This window comes from Gossypium raimondii, chromosome 1 (genome assembly GCF_025698545.1).
Source record: "Gossypium raimondii isolate GPD5lz chromosome 1, ASM2569854v1, whole genome shotgun sequence".
NCBI lineage: Eukaryota > Viridiplantae > Streptophyta > Magnoliopsida > Malvales > Malvaceae > Gossypium > Gossypium raimondii.
Window position 1 is genome coordinate 1,965,822 of NC_068565.1, and position 21,045 is coordinate 1,986,866.

The window sequence follows — 21,045 nt, forward strand, 5'->3', positions numbered from 1 at the left end:
GATTGAGTTGGACCTAATTGTAACAATCTCAAAAACATAAAAATTACAAAAAAGCGAGTAAGAATTGAACTCACATGAAGTAAAATTGAAGAACCAGCTCAAGGAGCTCTCCCATGTTTATTTTTGAACCGAAATTGGGAGAAGAATAAAGAATTGCCTAGAAAGTTTCTAATTTCACTTTAATTTTATTTTAATTTTAATTTAATTACAATTTTGCCGTTAATGGCTTTATTTTATTATTATTTTTTCATGTTATGCCGCCTCATCTTTTCATTTAGGCATAATTTCTATTTATGTCCTTCTTTATTTATTAATCAAGCCATTTAGTCACTTTATTATTATAATTAGCAAGTTTTGCACCTTTTTTAGTTTAGTCCTTTTTAATTAATTAATTGTCGAAACGTTAAAAATTTTCAACGAAACTTTAATACTACCTTAATGACACTTTGTAAATATTTATGGCTCAGTTTATGGAAACGAGGTCTTGATACCTCATTTTCTAAAACCACTTGAACTAAGGTTTTATCACTCGAATCTAATAATTCATTATAAGACATAAATTACTAATTCAATTTTTTAACCCATATTTGACTCGTAAATATTAAATAATAAAATTTATAAGCTTACTCACCGGATTTTGCATTTGAGGATAATGCGACAACTAGTTTCATTAAGTTCTAGTGGCTAGCAACTTTTGTAAGACATGTAGAAAGATATAAGATACGAAATATGATTCATTTACTTCAGCAGCGCAAGTGAGAGATTGTTAGGTTTTTTGCGCTCTAAGTGTAGTAATTTCATCATATTTGATAAAGTACTAAAATTGTCAAACTAATTATTCATGGAAATATATAAATGCCATTCCTTATCATTATTATAGGTGTCATCAATGGTTTTGCATGTCAAGCAAATGGTTAAACAAATATTGACTCGTTGATTATTTAAGGCTTAATTAATATTAATGGGTAAACTGAATGGTTTGTAGTCCATGAGATTAGATTGAACAAATAGCTCATATTGTAACACCCTTTGCCTGACCCGATCACCGGGTTTGAGCTACAGAATGCTACTCTAGTTATTAGAGCATCAACCATCAAATAAACATTCAATTCATGATATTATACACTTAGATACAAGCAAGGAAGGCATATGATGCAATATATAACTAATTTCGGGACTTACATAAGCTTAAGAATACTCTTATATTAGTCCACTCTCGAATTAGGACCAAATTGTAAGGTTTCAAAATGTTTGGATCGACATCGTGACTTCTTTATTTCCTCGTCACGACATGGCTAGCTCAATATGTCACGTCGCATCAACATGCCTATGCTCATCACGACGTCATTTTGTTATGGTAAAGTTGCAACGTCAAAAGCTCGAGGTCACGAAATTATTCATGTTTTTGGCAAAATGCATATTTGGTACCTAATTTGTAACATCCTATTTTTAGGGTTAATCGAAATAGTAGTTTTAGGACCACAAATCTGAAGTTAAATATTTATTTTATTATTTTATTATGGTTTACAGCATGATAGAATTATTGTGTGAAATTTTCGTAAAGAAATTTTACCCTTTAAAGGCTTAATTCGGTAAAAAGAACTAAATCGTGTAAAGTGTAAAACTTGCATTCTATTAGAAAAAATGTGTCTAATAGCTATGGATTATTAAAGTAAAGACCCTTAAGTGGTAATTAGTCCATTAATAAGATAGTGGAAGTTAGTAGCATGGCATTTGGAGTAGTTATTAAAGTTATTAAAGGTTAATTTTTTAAATTGGTAAATAAATTCTAAATAAAATAAAACAAAATAATTTCTTCTCCATTCATCTTTTCCAGCCGAAAGTTGCTAAAGAAAAATAGCCATGGGAGCTTGAATATTCAGCCACCTCAAAGTTTATTTGTAAGTTTATTTTTGACTTGAATTTTAATAATTTCTACGTTTTTGAGATCGTTGCAGCTTAATCTAGCTAGCCCGTATCTCCGATTTCAAAACTGTTAATGTAATATCCCGATTTTAGGCCTAGTCGGAACAGTGGTTTCGGGACCACAAATTTGACGAAAAATTTTTTATTTTTATTATATTTTTATGGTATAAAATTTCACGGCATAATTCATAAAAATTTCGTTCAAAAATTTCGACGTTTGGGCACTCAATTTAGCCAAAAGGACTAAATTGTAAAAGGTGCAAAAGCTGAGTTCTACATGTTAGAAGTGTCCAATTGTTATGAAATTTTAAATTGGAGGTCCTTAAATGGTAATTAGACCATTGGTTAACTTGTTGGACAAAAATGGACAAGAGATAAGTGAGATAGGATATTTTTAAGTTGGGGACATTTTGAACATTTAGTAATTAAAAGAATTAAAAAGGCCAAAATAGCCAAAAATTTGTCCATCTTATCCATGATGAACGAAAATAGCAAGGGGGAAGTCATGGTTAGGGTTTTCAAGCTTCCAAGCTCCATAGTAAGTGATTACAAGCCCCGTTTTTAATGTTCTTTACGTTTTTTAAAGTCCCGGTAGCTTAATTTAGCTTATTCTAGTAATAATTTAACCTAGGTTTTATACTTGGAAAAATACCCATAGGTGAAATGTGTTTATTGTGATGTTTTATGGTAGAATATGAAGTTTGAAATTGTGTTAAACAATTTTTGCTAAGTGATTTTCAGTGAAAACAAGTGAAACGGCATAATCGGTAAGTGCATGTTAGAGAAAGAATTTGATGTTGTCATAGAAGGGAAAAATGTTCAGTATGTCATAAAACATAAGAATAAGAGATGAATTTTAATTTCCGAGATTTGGGGCAAAAGTGTAAATATGTAAAAGTTTAGGGGAAAAAGTGTAAATATGCAAAAGTTCGAGTCAAGGACTATTTTGATGAATGTGAGTGTTAAATAAGTCAAATGTGTTATTATAGATCAAGAAAGAAGTGGAATCGACCTTGATCAGAGAAAAGAAAATATTAAAGACTAAATTGCTAAATTTCTATATTGTTGCACCAAAGTAAGTTTGTATGTGAATAATGCATTGTTTTAATTTTATTTAATATATTATTGAGATATGATTGAATATAGAATAAATATTTGATATAGATTATAAAAATGTGGTTAAATTGGAAAAGTTGGTAAAATGTTGTAAAATAAGGTTCCCGATTGAACACTCGGATTAGACCGGGATTCATTGAATGTAAGGGGTTGCTAAGTGCAGATTCCCTGAATCACTGATCAAAGAGGGGTTGCTAAGTGCAGATTCCCTGAATCACTAATCAAAAAGGGGTTGCTAAGTGTTGATTCCCCGAATTATTGATTCTAAAGGTGGTTGCTAAGTGCTGATTCCACCGTATCCTTGATTGTGAAAGGGGTTGATATGTGTTGATTCCCCGTATCACTGAATATAAGGTGGTTGCTAAGTGTTGATTCCACCGAGTAACGGTTAATATTCCAAAGTGTTCATCGGGAAATTGACTAAGTGTAATTGAGTGATGAATATGTATGTGGAACTGAATTGAAGATTGACTTGAAATTGGAAATGAGAAATTGGATTGCTTTGAATATAGTGATAAATTAAATGAATTGTATATGAATTGAAATGAACCATTGGAATGAGATGTGAAAAATTCAATGAAATTGAGATAGTGAAAAAGTGAAATTATGAAAGAATACATTTTACAACAAAATAGTTTAGACAGCAACAGTTACGTGAATTTGAAAAATCACCAAAAATGGTGAAAATTGAATTAGAGAGTTAATAAGATATGAAATGAAAGCTTAATGAGTTTATTTTTACATAAAAGAAACAGAGCAAGCAAAACAGTTATATATTTTGAGATATTTGAATTTTAGTGAGGTAGGGTCGGATTGATTTTGGAATCCCCTGTTCTGACTTTGGAAAATAATTAAAAATTGTACAAAAATAATTATGAGTTATAATTTATATACTTAGAATTCTTAATGAGTCTATTTTCAAAAGAAAGAAATGGAAATATCATTTGAATTCTGTGCAATGAGATAATTCTTAATGAGATGTTGAACAGTGAAACATAGGTGATTTCAAAGAATAAACTGTACTAATTGGCCAAGTCAAAACTTCTAAAAATTTTATGGTAATAAGATATATGAGTCTAGTTTCAGGGAAAATTAACGGATCTTAATTTGAAGCTCTGTAGCTCCAAATAAAAATGATTTAGTGACTCTAATTCAAGACAGCTTTGAATTTTAATATAAGTAAATAGTGAAATTATGTATAATGCTATTTGAGCATGTTATATACATAAAGGATGTGGGATGGAGAGGAGGAGGAGGACAATAAAGTATATGAATGAATTGTGTATAATTGGTTATATGCCTGATTATAATCAATAAACGTTGAAATAGGAGTGATGTTTATATTGGTGCATTACTGGTCATGGTAAGCTCATGAGAGAATAAAGTTTCATAGCATATGTGTGTGGTATATTTGGCATGAAGTGATGTCATGAGTGACTCATGAATTAACTCATGTTAGTAAGTTGATGCATAATTATAGTATTCAAATACATACATATTTGTAATATTTTGCTATGTGATTCGGAAAAAGGGTAATCAATAGCATAATGAAAATTCGGCCATGGTGCTAGTTTATGTTAAAAGAGTGTTTTATGGCATATCTTAAGTAATGGAATGTTATAAATTTTGAGGTTAATTTGCTAGTCAAATAAATAACAAATGAATTGATTGCGTATTCGTAATTTTGACATATGCTTGGTATGTGAAACGTAATAATATATGCTTGAATAAACTTTAAGTATTCGAATGACATGGATTTGATGGTGATAAGAATCAAACATTGAATTCATGAAGCACAGGTGATGTATTATTGTTGTGTGATAGCTTGGTTCGATAAATTGATTAGGTAAATGGTAAGTGGAAGCATTTATGGATTTAGAAGAAAATTTGGAATGAACATGAAATTTAGCTCAATTAAATGATTTCATCAATTAAACATTGTGCATACTAGAATGTGTTAGTGAATTACATATTTGTAAATTAACATCCGAAGTTCAGTAAGTGATATATGAATTAACATGAAAAGATTGATGATTGTTATTAATATTGATTCTGACATAAAGTGGATTCTTCAATATTGGATTGATTTAACGGATATATTGAGCATATGAATGAGTATGTATTGGGCCTCGTATATCCTAATTAGCGACTCGAAGATAATAATTTCAAAGTTTCTAATTTGGATGAAATTTTATAACTCGGTTTAATATGTCTATAAGTGTATTTATTTTGGTAATGCCTCGTACCCTATTCCAGCGTTGAATACGGGTAAGAGGTGTTACAATGTGACATCACCAGATTTGGCCCTAATGTTTAGGCCGAGTTTGGGGTGTTACAGTTAAAGTATTTGAATGTTGTCATTGTTGAATACATATGTGTTTTGATGTTTGATGATAGATTATGAAAGTTTGTTGTGAATTATGCAAGTTCTATAAAGTGATTTTTAGTAAAAATGCAAAATAGGGATTAAATTGATAAAAGTGTAAAGTTAGTGGTTAAAATGTGAAATAAATGAAATTTATGGGCTGCTAGGGGCATTATGGTAATTCGAATAGCATGGGTCTATTGGGAATTTCATTAATTTGTGGTTTTTTTAATAAGGACTAAATTGTAAAAATGTGAAATAATAGGGGTAAAAATATAATTTTGCCAAAATGTGTAAATTGTGCTAAATTGAATGAAATGATGATTAAATAAGTAAATTTTGATATTATATAGATTGAGATAAACGAGATTCAGATCTAGAACGGGGGAAAATAAAGTATCGAATTAGTCGACCTAATTCGTCGTTACAACGAACGAGGTAAGTTCGTATGTTTAATAAGCATTAAATTATACATGTTTAAATGCTTAATCGAGATAATTATGGTGAATGCTTAAATATTGAATTCAATTGTGATTACAATGCTTTGGAAATGTTCGACGGAGATTCGACAAAGTAAAAGTCCCGATTGAACCTTAGGAATAGATAAGATACAAATGTCATGACATTAGGGTTACTGAGATTACATGTAAGACCATATCTAGGATATGGCATCGATATGAGACTTCGTGTAAGACCATGTCTGGGACATTGGCATCGATATGTGATTTCGTGTAAGACTATGGCTGGGCTATTGGCATCGATACAATATTACATGTAATACCATATCTGGGATATGGCATTGTTACGGTACCATGTGCACGAGATCCTTAAGTATCCTTTAATATTCCAAATGGTTAAACGGAAAAAGTGGATGAAACATGGTTATAAGTGATGGTACAACGAAAGCAAGGTATTCATGATAGAAATCAACAAGTAAGTGAAAGTTGAGAATGAAAGTACGATCGAGTTAAGCAAGACAAGTACGTACAGAACCTATGTTAGAATCGAATGAAAGTGAATTGGTCAGTTCATACCATATCATGTATATGAAATGAGAAAGATATGTGTTTAGATATGTTGCATACCAAAATGTGCTCATTTGGCTATATGGAAGTATAAATTGAATTTAAACTTGTGAAAGCTAAGGATAGCTATGTGAGTGATTATGTGATTGAATTGTGAGATCATATAAATTGAGTTATACTTTATGTAATTACTTAAAATGTGTTTAGTTGCTAATATGAGTTTATTAGCCGTACGAACTTACTAAGCTTTATAGCTTACTTTGTGTTTTTTTTATGTTTATAGTGTTTCGATGGCTCGCTCGGGTTGGAAGTCATCGGAGATCCCATCACACTATCCAGCTATGGTTTCAATACTTAAAAGATTTGTAATTTTTATGTTTATAGTGTCTAGATTCAAAATGATTTTATAACTATCGTCTTAAGATAGTGTGTGCTCCTCCGCTGATCTGGCTCGGCAGTTTTGCAAGGTTAAAATCTACGAGGAAAGTAAACAACTAGTAAACAACTAAGGTAAACATTAAGAATGTTTAGTAAGTTCAAATAAAAACTAAATCATACCTTGATCATTAAGGCATAGTTAACTAATCTATTAGGAAACCAACTTAACTATCCTTTGCACATTATGACATATCTATTCATATAACGACGTCACCAATTAAATGCATTAGTTACATTCTAGAATCATAAATAATATCGCAATTTAAACAAAATCATGTAACAATTCATATATCAAGTATCACCAAATACCATTTCATTTCCATCCCATAGTTTAATTACCATTTTCATTCAACTAAATATCGTTTGATAGAACTATAGTAAAAAAGATTCGGATATACGGGAATAAGTTGCTCGCACGAGCTGACAGTATACCAGGGTTGCTCACACAAGCTAACATTATAATAGAGTTGCTCACACAAGCTGGTATTATATCGAGGTTACCCGTCCGGGCTAGACCTATGATACGTATAACTCAAGAATCTACAACAAACGCTAGATCTCGTAATAACATGTAAAATCCTTGATCAATCACACATATAACCCTAATGACATGCCATATGTATCCTAACATTTACTTAAGTTCACTCGGGCATCATTTCTATATAAATGTCAATATAAATTCTTGTACATAATTTAATTTTTCATTTTCGAGTCATGTAATCAATCAATAATCATATTTACGTCTTATATTGTTTCCATAAAACCGATATTTACACAATTTACAATTCAATCTATTATGCCAAATTCAATAATTTTACTCAATTCTAATATATAAATATAAATTCAGATATAATTCATACATAAAACAAAATAAAGTGTTATATATAACTTACCTATTTAAAATATGTAAAGTAGATACTTTAAAGGCTAATTGGTGATTTTAACTTTCCCCGATCAATTCAACTTCAATTTGATTCTTGATCTAAAAATTATTTTATATAATCAATCAATAACAAATATTCTCATTATATGCTATGATACGTATGAATATATATTAACTCAATTTTTTATGTCCCTATAATTTATTCAATTTAGTCCCTAAACTTGAGATAATTATAACTTTCAATTCAAACCTCAATTAAAATCCGATTTAAATTATTCTCACTAGGGACCTTAAACTTTCTATTTCTAAAATAATTTCGTAACAAGTTTTACATTTATTCAAATTGGTCTCTAATGTAACAAAGTTAGCAATAAGCTAATTTAACTTTACAATCTACTCCATTCCATATTCTAAGCTTAAAATCTATCTAATTCAAGTCTAATTCTTCACTAAATCAACAATGACAACTTTTTAAAACTTTAACAATTTTACAAATTGGTACATGGGCTAGCTAAATCAAGCTCTCATGACCTCAAATTCATAAAAAAATACAATAAATTAAATTAAATTAAATTTACCTTAGATTTAATGGTCGAATGGTATGAAGTTCCTAAGTTTGGCAAGAAGATGAAGCATACGATTATAGGTGTATAACTGTAACACCCCATACTCAACTTGATCATCCGGTTCGAGTTACCAAGTGCCACATTCGTTGCCAAAACAACTACAATCAAATTTAATATAATTCATATCGTTAGGCATACAAATACAAGTAATATAAGCAAGTGATACGATAAATAGTCGTTCTTGGGTCTTATACGAGCATACAAAAGCTCTAATGCTAACCCGAGATCAAGTTAGGACTAAATTGTAAAGAATTCAAATTACACGATTGATGTCGCAACGTGAGGGAGTTCCTCGTCGTGCCATGACATACTGTTTCTGCACTTTTTAATTGAACTTCAACCTACAAATTTCCAAATCAACCTATATACATATACATACCATAATTTCAGCCAAATGCAACTATATAGCATCCATTCAAGCAATTTAATACCTTATCACCTACAAGTTATCTATCTAATGCAAGTCATTTAAACCATTTACACTATTACCTAATTCATCAAGTTCATCTATATTTATAGCATTTCATACCATTTCAACCCTAATTAACTCCATTTAGAAGCTATGTTTATTTAACCAAATACAACATTAACCTTTAAAACCAAAAGTACAATTAAACTTAGTTTTATACTAAATTAACTCAACCTAGGTACATGCCAAACTTAGAACAAAATACAATTTGTATGTACTTTACTGAGCCAGGGATCAATTGTTGGATGCTGGATCAACAGTTCAAAACAATATGAAATAAAAATATTAATTAAAAAGTATCATCAAACATTAATTAAAAAATAAAAAAAAACTTGAAACAATATGAAATAAAAAATACATTAATATGCTTAAAAATAATGGAACTTCAGACTCAATGTTGTAATTGCAATTACCTAACCATCTAATGAAATGAGCTAATATGCTAAAAATATTAATTAAAAATTTTAAAAAACTTGAATCAACATGAAATAAAAAATACAAATGTGAGTAGTAGAGGAATCAAGCTCGAGACTCAATGATGTAATTAAAACTAATCTAACCATCTAACGAAAACAACATGAAATAAAAATAAATAAATGTGAGTAGGAAAGAAACCGAATTTGGAACTCAAAGATAAAAGTACTAACATTTAACCATTTAGCCAAAGCTAAAAGTGTATATAGTTAGAAGCATTTGCCTATCATATCCATTGAAAACACGTCCAACTAGACTCGTTTTCTCAAAATCCTGATAAATTTCGCAAAAACCAACTTAACCCGATAATTATCATTAAAAATCAATATTTTTGAATTATTCACCCTAAAACCTACCCCTTAAATTTTAAAAATAATTCAAAAATTAAATGCCTCGTTTAAAAAGTTTAATTAAACCCTCTAAATTTTTTAAAAGTTATAGTTGCTTTTCTCAAAAAATTTTAATTAAACCTTTCATTTTTTTTTTTTTTGAAAATTTTAGTTAGGCTCCTCAAAACTTGATACCACGTTCTGTCTCTGGTACTATCACATATATAACTTGAATCAGAGGTGAAGTTAGAAATTTTGCGTTAAGGTTGTGTTAAAATAAATTGAATTATTAGTTTTTAAACAAGTCCAAAAATGAAACATTATCATTAATCAAGAGGCTAAAATGACTTTAAATGATTTTTTTTGAGAGGGTTCAAGATCGCAATTTTTTCCATTTATCAAGGGGGGGGGGGAGGCACTTTGTTTGAATATGACAGTGTTAAAAAATGTCAATTGAATTTAAGAAAATATTTTTAACATGTTAGATCCAAGCTATTATTGCAATAGGTACACACGTATTTATAATTAAATCTACGTATTTTAAATATTTTTACATAGAATTTGCGCAGACATTTAACAGACAAGCTAATAGGTAAAATGATGAAAAATATGATTAATACGATATTGATAATTCGAATATTCAATTAAAACGTTTTGAACTTTAGAGACTAATTTAGTACAATATCATAATATAAATACGATTAATGCAATTAACCTCATTTAAAAGAAAGTGTTCTTAGTAGAAGATTGATTGATTTGGAATCATGTGCTTTATTCCCCAATAATTATCCCAAAGTGCATGCCACAGTTGCATTGATAATTATGAAAATTAGTATTTTAAAGTAAATTTAACCTTTTTTCCTTATGATTACACGTTTGCAATAAAAATGTTTAAATTTGGAGACTTATATTTAAAAAATTTCAAGATTTGTTGATTGAGTCTTAGCTCGATTGGTATGAGTATTGTCGTTAATATAGGAGCATGTGGGCATCTTTCTATTTATAGGTTAGGAGAGACTATTAGTAATTTTAGACATTGTGCCAACGAGAATTAGATATGGTTAGAATTTATAAAAATTGTTCAAAAAGTTTGAGATTTTAAAAGATATATATTAAAATAAGTTTTATTTCATAGGCTTAATATATTCTTTGACACATTTTTCTAATGTAGTGTATGTATTAATTTATCGTCTAATTTAATATTTATATTTGATAGAAATTATATATTTTAGTACTCAAAGGTAACGTGTTAATTATTTAGTGTCGAATTAAGAGGGCCAAAGCTAGAAAAAGATATGCATGCGATAAAATTTGAACCCAAAACTACGTAACATTATTTATCAATTTTGTCATTTCAACCAAAATTATATTTAAATCTTATATCGTTTTAATAAATTTATTATACAACTAGCTTGGACTCCTTAGTTGTTTGTGTGCATTAATATTATAATATTTTTAATTACTTAATGATTTGAAAAAGATATGATTTCGAGGTTATTAATTGTGTCTTTACTTAAAATATATTTAAGTTTAAAATAATTTTAATATTATCGATATTAACAGGGTGACAGATCATATTGTCAAAGAAACTCAAGGCGAAATGGAACAATTGATTATTCATAAGGAACCACCAGGTATTACGAGAGATTTATTGAACGATGATATCTATCACGCTATATGTCCATTACTTGAGGAAGATTAGTACCGATGTAACTTTAGTTTAAGACTATATTGTTTTATTTACCAATATATATATATATATATATATATATATTAAGTTTAAAAACCTACTAAATATAATTTTAATTTTGATTTCTATAATTTATTTAACTTAATTATAAATAGAAGTATAATTAATTTTAATATTGTATTTTTAGTATATATTTAATATATTCATGCATACTTCAATATATCAATTTTAGAGCATATATTATTTAAGCTAAATATCACATGAAAATATTGATGTAAAATTAAAATACATTTGTATATGCATTATCATGTATTCATATAAAATTATTGATTTTATTCAACAAAAATTTTGGTGATATATATCTTCTTTTGGTAATGTGGCATGTACATAGGATGTGTATAAAGGTTACTATGTTTTGAATGTAAATCGTTAAAATGTTAGTATTATAAGTTTTAGAGTTATAATAAAAGAAGTTTATCCATTTCAATTTAATTGTTACATTGATAAATTTAAATTGTTATTATATTGATTGAGTTTGATTAGATGGTATTTAGAATAGAAAATGAGAATGTGAAATGAATTGGTTGAATTGGTTATGTTTGGAAAAAAAATATGGTTTTAATTGTAGGGGGTTTTATGTAAAAATAAGCAGAAATGATGCCGAATTTTTTTTTTTAAATTTAGAGTTCCTGAACGAGTCTCATTCCACTTTTAATACATGTTTTAGATGTCAAAAGTTTATTACAGGAACTTAGTTATTCAATTACATTACGAATGCTATTTTATTTATAAATTATTCGTAAATTGTCCAATATGTTCGGTAATGCCTCGTAACCCTGTTCCGGCGATGGTTCGGGGTTAGGGGGTTTTACAAATATGGGTTAGGGGTGTTACATAATTCAAGAGTTGTAAACCATTTCTTTCTAAGTGTTCAATCAATATTGTACAAAATAAGTTATTAAACCATTCCAAACCATATCCAAGTACAAAAGCACCTAAATCAACCATTCAAGATTATACTATCCAAACATTCACATTTCACTATTCAAGCTTATTTACTTCCCAAGTCAATTAGCCATATTTAGAATACTACTATCTTCAATTCCTATCCTCAATATGCAATTTAAAGACTAAGTAATTTGCTAAACTTGATATGAACTAACCAAATCAATCACCAAACCATATAACATACCTAACATTCAATTCACCATTTACAAGTCATCAAGCATTCTAGCTACTTCAAATGGTCCAAATTCAAATCATAGCATATCAATCATTCATGAATAAGACCATTACTTTTATAACATCATCTTAACCAAGTTATGCCTCATTTCGTTTCATACCATAGGTTATAATCAAATCAACCACTATCATTATTAACATGAGACTACCAAATCACAAAATACCCAAATACATACTACGTACTTTTAAGTACATGTCACATAGTCTACATTCAAAATGATTTTATAACTATCGTCTTAAGATAGTGTGTGCTCCTCCGCTGATCTGGCTCGGCAGTTCTGCAAGGTTCAAATCTACGAGGAAAATAAACAACTAGTAAACAACTAAGGTAAACATTAAGAATGCTTAGTAAGTTCAAATAAAAACTAAATCATACCTTGATCATTAAGGCATAGTTAATTAATCTATTAGGAAACCAACTTAACTATCCTTGGCACATTATGACATATCTATTCATATAACGACGTCACCAATTAAATGCATTAGTTACATTCTAGAATCATAAATAATATCGCAATTTAAACAAAATCATGTAACAATTCATATATCAAGTATCACCAAATACCATTTCATTTCCATCCCATAGTTTAATTACCATTTTCATTCAACTAAATATCGCTTGATAGAACTATAGTAAAAAAGATTCGGATATACAGGAATAATTTGCTCGCACGAGCTGATAGTATACCAGGGTTGCTTACACAAGCTAACATTATAATAGAGTTGCTCACACAAGCTGGTATTATATCAAGGTTACCCGTCCAGGCTAGACCTATGATACGTATAACTCAAGAATCTACAACAAACGCTAGATCTCGTAATAACATGTAAAATCCTTGATCAATCACATGTATCACCCTAATGCCATGCCATACGTATCCTAACATTTACCTAAGTTCACTCGGGCATCATTTCTATATAAATGTCAATATAAATTCTTGTACATAATTTAATTTTTCATTTTCGAGTCATGTAATCAATCAATAATCATATTTACGTCTTATATTGTTTCCATAAAACTGATATTTACACGAATTTACAATTCAATCTATTTGAGACATATATGCCAAATTCAATAATTTTACTCAATTCTAATATATAAATATAAATTCAAATATAATTCATACATAAAATAAAATAGAGTGGTATATGGAACTTACTGTTTAAAATATGTAAAGTAGATACTTCAAAGGCTAATTGGTGATTTTAACTTTCCCGATCAATTCAACTTCAATCGATTCTTGATCTAAAAATTATTTTATATAATCAATCAATAACAAATATTCTCATTATATGCTATGATACGTATGAATATATATTAACTCAATTTTTATGTCCCTATAATTTATTCAATTTAGTCCCTAAACTTGAGATAATTATAACTTTCAATTCTAAACCTCAATTAAAATCCGATTTAAATTATTCTCACTAGGGACCTTAAACTTTCTATTTCTAAAATAATTTCGTAACAAGTTTTACATTTATTCAAATTGGTCTCTAATGTAACAAAGTTAACAATAAGCTAATTTAACTTTACAATCTACTCCATTCCATATTCTAAGCTTAAAATCTATCTAATTCAAGTCTAATTCTTCACTAAATCAACAATGACAACTTTTTAAAACTTTAACAATTTTACAAATTGGTACATGGGCTAGCTAAATCAAGCTCTCATGACCTCAAATTCATAAAAAATACAATAAATTAAATTAAATTAAATTTACCTTAGATTTAATGGTCGAATGGTATGAAGTTCCTAAGTTCGGCAAGAAGATGAAGCATACGATTATAGGTGTATAACTGTAACACCCCATACTCAACTTGATCATCCGGTTCGAGTTACCAAGTGCCACATTCGTTGCCAAAGCAACTACAATCAAATTTAATATAATTCATATCGTTAGTCATACAAATACAAGTAATATAAGCAAGTGATACGATAAATAGTCGTTCTTGGGTCTTATACGAGCATACAAAAGCTCTAATGCTAACCAGAGATCAAGTTAGGACTAAATTGTAAAGAATTCAAATTACACGGTTGATGTCGCAACGTGAGGGAGTTCCTCGTCGTGCCATGACATACTGTTTCTGCACTTTTTAATTGAACTTCAACCTACAAATTTCCAAATCAACCTATATACATATACATACCATAATTTCAGCCAAATGCAACTATATAGCATCCATTCAAGCAATTTAATACCTTATCACCTACAAGTTATCTATCTAATGCAAGTCATTTAAACCATTTACACTATTACCTAATTCATCAAGTTCATCTATATTTATAGCATTTCATACCATTTCAACCCTAATTAACTCCATTTAGAAGCTATATTTATTTAACCAAATACAACATTAACCTTTAAAACCAAAAGTACAATTAAACTTAGTTTTATACTAAATTAACTCAACCTAGGTACATGCCAAACTTAGAACAAAATAGAATTTGTATGTACTTTACTGAGCCAGGGATCAATTGTTGGATGCTGGATCAACTGTTCAAAATAATATGAAATAAAAATATTAATTAAAAAGTATCATCAAAACATTAATTAAAAAATAAAAAAAACTTGAAACAATATGAAATAAAAAATACATTAATATGCTTAAAAAAATAATGGAACTTCAGACTCAATGTTGTAATTGCAATTACCTAACCATCTAATGAAATGAGCTAATATGTTAAAAATATTAATTAAAAATTAAAAAAACTTGAATCAACATGAAATAAAAAATACAAATGTGAGTAGTAGAGGAATCAAACTCGAGACTCAATGATGTAATTAAAACTAATCTAACCATCTAACGAAAACAACATGAAATAAAAATAATTAAATGTGAGTAAGAAAGAAACCGAACTTGGAACTCAAAGATAAAAGTACTAACATTTAACCATTTAGCCAAAGCTAAAAGTGTATATAGTTAGAAGCATTTGCCTATCGTATCCATTGAAAACACGTCCAACTAGACTCGTTTTCTCAAAATGCTGATAAATTTCGCAAAAACCAACTTAACCCGATAATTATGATTAAAAATAAATATTTTTGAATTATTCACCCTAAAACCTACCCCTTAAATTTTAAAAATAATTCAAAAATTAAATGCCTCGTTCAATGGAGGCAGCACTAGGGGTGAGCAAAACTCGATTCGACTCGAAAAAATCGAAAAGAATTCAAATTTCGAGTTAAATGAATCGAGTTATTCGAGTTAATCAAGTTATTCGAATCAACTCGAATTTTTTTTCAAATTTCGAGTGCGAATCGAGTTGAGTTTTCGAATTCAAATAACTCGAATATCAAACTATAATATTTTACATTTTTACCCCAAACTCCCAAACCTTCTTACTTTTCCCTCAAAACTTTTACTCCTTCCCACTTTCCCCCAAGACTTTTACTCCCCTCCCCTCCCAACCCCCAATCTACCCAAAATTCATTTCCCACCAAAATTTTACTCTCCCATTTACTTTTTCTCAAAATTTTGCTCCCAAAAACCCTCAAAACCTCCCCTCTCCATTTTTTTTTAATATTTTCCCTCCAAAATTTTACTCCCCCTATTTACTTTCCCTCAAACTTTTATTCCCCAAAACTTTTTATTTTCCCCCTAAACTTTTACTTCTCACCATTTACTCTCAAATAAAAAATCAAAATTATCCAAAAAAACAATCACTAAACATAAATAGTACTAATTTTATTTATATCTACTATTTATATTATTAAATTAAATTTCACATTTTATATTATTTATATTATTGAATTGTTTAGTCATATTGAATATTTATATTAAAATTGAATTATTAATTATGCCATAAAATATTCGTGTTAAAATTTTATATTGGTATCAATTTCATATTTTATTTTTAAAATAACTTTTATTAAAAATCATATTTTTACATTTAATATATTTTTAATTCCAAAATACATAGTGACAATAATTTGAAGATAATTGAAACAACTAAGCAAGCAAAGAAGCTAACCAGTATATAAAAAATTAATAAATAAATTATGAGGTGATGAAAGTTAATAAAAAATTTGAGTAAGGTGGACAAATTTTATTACGATGGGCGACAGTGGTTACAATGACCGAAAATTATTTTTTAAAATTTAACTAGAACAAATATATTCAATTCGATTCGAATCGATTCGAATTCCATCTCACTCGACTCGATTCGAGAAAACTTCAAATAAAGTTAGGATGATAAAATGAGATTCGAAAACTCGATTAACTCGAAAATTTTCGATTCGATTCGATTCAATCGAATGCTCACCCCTAGGCAACACCATGGGGCAAAGTGTCATTGGCTGTTGGTCAAATTACATTTTAGACCCTTAATTTTATAAAATTATATAAGAAATAGTACTAAAATCTAGCCAATAAAATCTTCATATGATTGACAAAATCAGGGTCCAAAATTCGAGACTTATTATACATAATTATATATTTTGTCTTCTTATAAATATAAAATCATTTATGATTCGAGATCTTTTAATTTCAATCTAAGACAATATATTTAACATCTAAATTGACGATTAAATAAATAATTTTTAAGTATATTTTAAAAGCTTAATTAATATATTTTGGTAATAAAAATAATAATTTAAGAGGTTAGGTGGAATATTAACTCGTGAAGTAATAGTATCAGAAAAATATTATATCCCATCTTATATATATAATAAGTAGATTGTACTGTATTTGTCTTTTCTGTGTTCACCAACCCCCATCACTTTCAAACGGATTCCTGGGGCTTGTTACACGTATGTTCTGACAATATAACTTATTTCATATGTAAGAGTAATTAAATATTCTTTCACGTAAATTTATATTAAATATGTAAATGTAATTTACATATTTATAATTTAAATAGTATCTGATTAACTCATGACACTAACTGATAATAGTATAGATTATTACTTCTTATACTGTCTCACGTGACACGGAAAAAAGTATCCTTGTTAGAATATTTCAAATGTGTAAGGGCAATTTAATAATTTTTCAACCAAGTTAGTTTTAAATTGACTCGTGACACTAACTAATAATAGTATAGATTACTACTGCTTATAATGTCTCATGACACCAACAAAATTAAATATGTAAGGGTAGTTTAGAAAATTTTCAATCAAGTTAGACCTAGTTTAGCATTGTTTTTGAGAAGTGCTTTTAAAATGTCTGTCAAAAAAATATTTTGAAAAATAAAATGTCCATTTTAGACATAGTTTTATAAAGTTACAAATATGCATTTAAATAATGTTCAAATTAGTTTATATTATAATACTTTAATAAGAATATAAAAATTTATTATAATTTGTTGTTAATATTTTAATATATGAAATATAAATTTTAAATCTTTTAAACAACTAATATTAATTATTTATAAAATTTAATTCGAATATTAAAATATAATCAATAAAAATTTAAATATATAACATTATATATTTATAATAAATTTCAATAAGAAAATGATTACAGACCCAATATAAATATTATATAAAATATCTTATAAGGGTTAAAATTGTCTTTTGTTCCTAAAAATGTTTTTGTCAAAAGCAAAAGCTAGAACACTTTTGACTCCAAAAGTTGTCTACTGCCCGTTTAGTATTGCTTTTAAGAAGCACTTTTGAGACAAAAGCATTTCTAAACAAGCTATTTTTTTTAGAGAAAAAAATGCTTCTCCTAAGCTAAAAGTTGGCCCAAAAGTTTTTTTTTTAAAGCTGAAACTTTTTGGTAAAAAAGAAAAAAAAATACTTTTGAGAAACATTCTTAACCTAGACTCTGTATTACTTATGACTTCAAAAGCACTTTTCAAAAATAATACTAAACAAAACGTTAATGGTCGATTAATCCGTGACACCAATTAGATCACTATTGCTTATACTATATCGTTACACGAAGTACCGTTATAAAAATATCACTTATTAGAGATGCGTAAAAATAATTTAATAATATTTTATTTGAGCTGATGTAGAAATGACAATTAATAATATTATAAATTTCACGTGATTACTGGCCCTTGGGTACAGTACATTTTGGTTTCATCTCCCGTACAATAATTGCCCACTGCCCACTCCATAATTATAATTATAATAATCCCATCCGCATCCCAATGGGATCTTTAAATGATTTTCTTTTCTATTTTTTATTCAATAAATTTCCCATTTTCCATGAGAGGTTAATGACACATTTGTACACTATCAATAATAGAAGGAAATGGGTTAATCCCATCAAGCGTGTGCAAAATTTTATTCAAATTTTAAATTAGTCCTTAATTTTCATAAATTTCTAAATCAATTTATTAACCTTGTTGTTAAATGCTTAATAATATATGACATTTAATGTATTTAGAGGAAGTTAGAAAATATTTTAGGAGGTGAAATTAAATTGTATATTTTTACGATAGTAAAATATAATTTCATAATTTTATTATCTATATCTTTATAACTTTTAAAAGATTAAATCAATTTTTTTATTATTTTTAATAGGGGTAAAGTACAACTTTACCTTTGTAAAAAAATATTTTAAGAATGTATTTAAAACATGTGAGTCAGGTGTACCTACTCGGCACAACTAGAGGTGTTCATGGGCCGGGTAAAAATATAGTCTTAAAATATGGGTTTGGGCAAAAAAAATGAGGCCCGTTTAGAAAACTGGCCAGGCCTCAGGCACCACTTTTTTGGCCCAGGCCCGACCCGGCCCGAATATAATAAATATATATATATTTTTAATTTTTTAATTTTAAAATAATTTTAAAATAATTTTTTATTTTTTTATTTTTAAAATAAAACTTTGGTGTTTATTAAAAAAATGAGCCAGGCCTGGCTCAGGCTTAGGAATTTTTTTCTCGGGCCAAGCCTGGACAAAATTTCAGACCCATATTTTGGGCCGAGCCTAGGACGAGGGCCAAAAAAAATTTTTGGGCCCGGCCCGGCCCATGAACACCTCTAGGCACAACGTAAGACGCAAATTTTTGGAAAATTATCATTAACTCTTCAGTTTTTTTGAAAATTTTACTTGAGCTCCAATTCTTTAAGAAATTATAATTGGTGCCTACAAAAGTTTTAAAAAGTTTAATTAAACCCTCTAAATTTTTTAAAAGTTATAGTTGCTTTTAAAAATTTTAAAAACCTTTCATTTTTTTTTTTTTTGAAAATTTTAGTTAGGCTGCTCAAAACTTGATACCACGCTCTGTCCCTGGTACTATCACATATATAACTTGAATCAGAGGTAAAGTTAGAAATTTTGCGTTAAGGTTGTGTTAAAATAAATTAAATTATTAGTTTTTAAACAAGTCCAAAAATGAAACATTATCATTAATCAAGAGGCTAAAATGACCTTAAATGATTTTTTTGAGAGGGTTCAAGATCGCAATTTTTTCCATTTATCAAGGGGGGGAGGCACTTTGTTTGAATATGACAGTGTTAAAAAATGTCAATTGAATTTAAGAAAATATTTTAACATGTTAGATCCAAGCTGTTATTGCAATAGGTACACACGTATTTATAATTAAATCTACGTATTTTAAATATTTTTACATAGAATTTGCGCAGACATTTAACAGACAAGCTAATAGGTAAAATGATGAAAAATATGATTAATACGATATTGATAATTCAATATTCAATTAAAACGTTTTGAACTTTAGAGACTAATTTAGTACAATATCATAATATAAATACGATTAATGCAATTAACCTCATTTAAAAGAAAGTGTTCTTAGTAGAAGATTGATTGATTTGGAATCATGTGCTTTATTCCCCCAATAATTATCCCAAAGTGCATGCCACAGTTGCATTGATAATTATGAAAATTAGTATTTTAAAGTAAATTTAACCAAAAATGTTTAAATTTGGAGACTTATATTTAAAAAATTTCAAGATTTGTTGATTGAGTCTTAGCTCGATTGGTATGAGTATTGTCGTTAATACAGGAGGATGTGGGTTCGAGTGTGCTGAAGCACATCATCTTTCTATTTATAGGTTAGGGAGAGACTATTAGTAATTTTAGACATTGTGCCAACAAGAATTAGATATGGTTAGAATTTATGAAAAATTGTTCAAAAAAATTTCGAGATTTTAAAAAGATATATATTAAAAATAAATTTTATTTCATAGGCTTAATATATCCTTTGACACATTTTTCTAATGTAGTGTATGTATTAATTTATCGTCTAATTTAATATTTATATTTGATAGAAATTATATATTTTAGTACTCAAAGGTAACGTGTTAATTATTTAGTGTCGAATTAAGAGGGCCAAAGCTAGAAAAAGATATGCATGCGATAAAATTTGAACCCAAAACTACGTAACATTATTTATCAATTTTGTCATTTCAACCAAAATTATATTTAAATCTTTTATCAGTTTTAATAAATTTATTATACAACTAGCTTAGACTCTGAGTTGTTTGTGTGCATTAATATTATAATATTTTTTAATTAATTTATGATTTGAAAAGATATGATTTCGA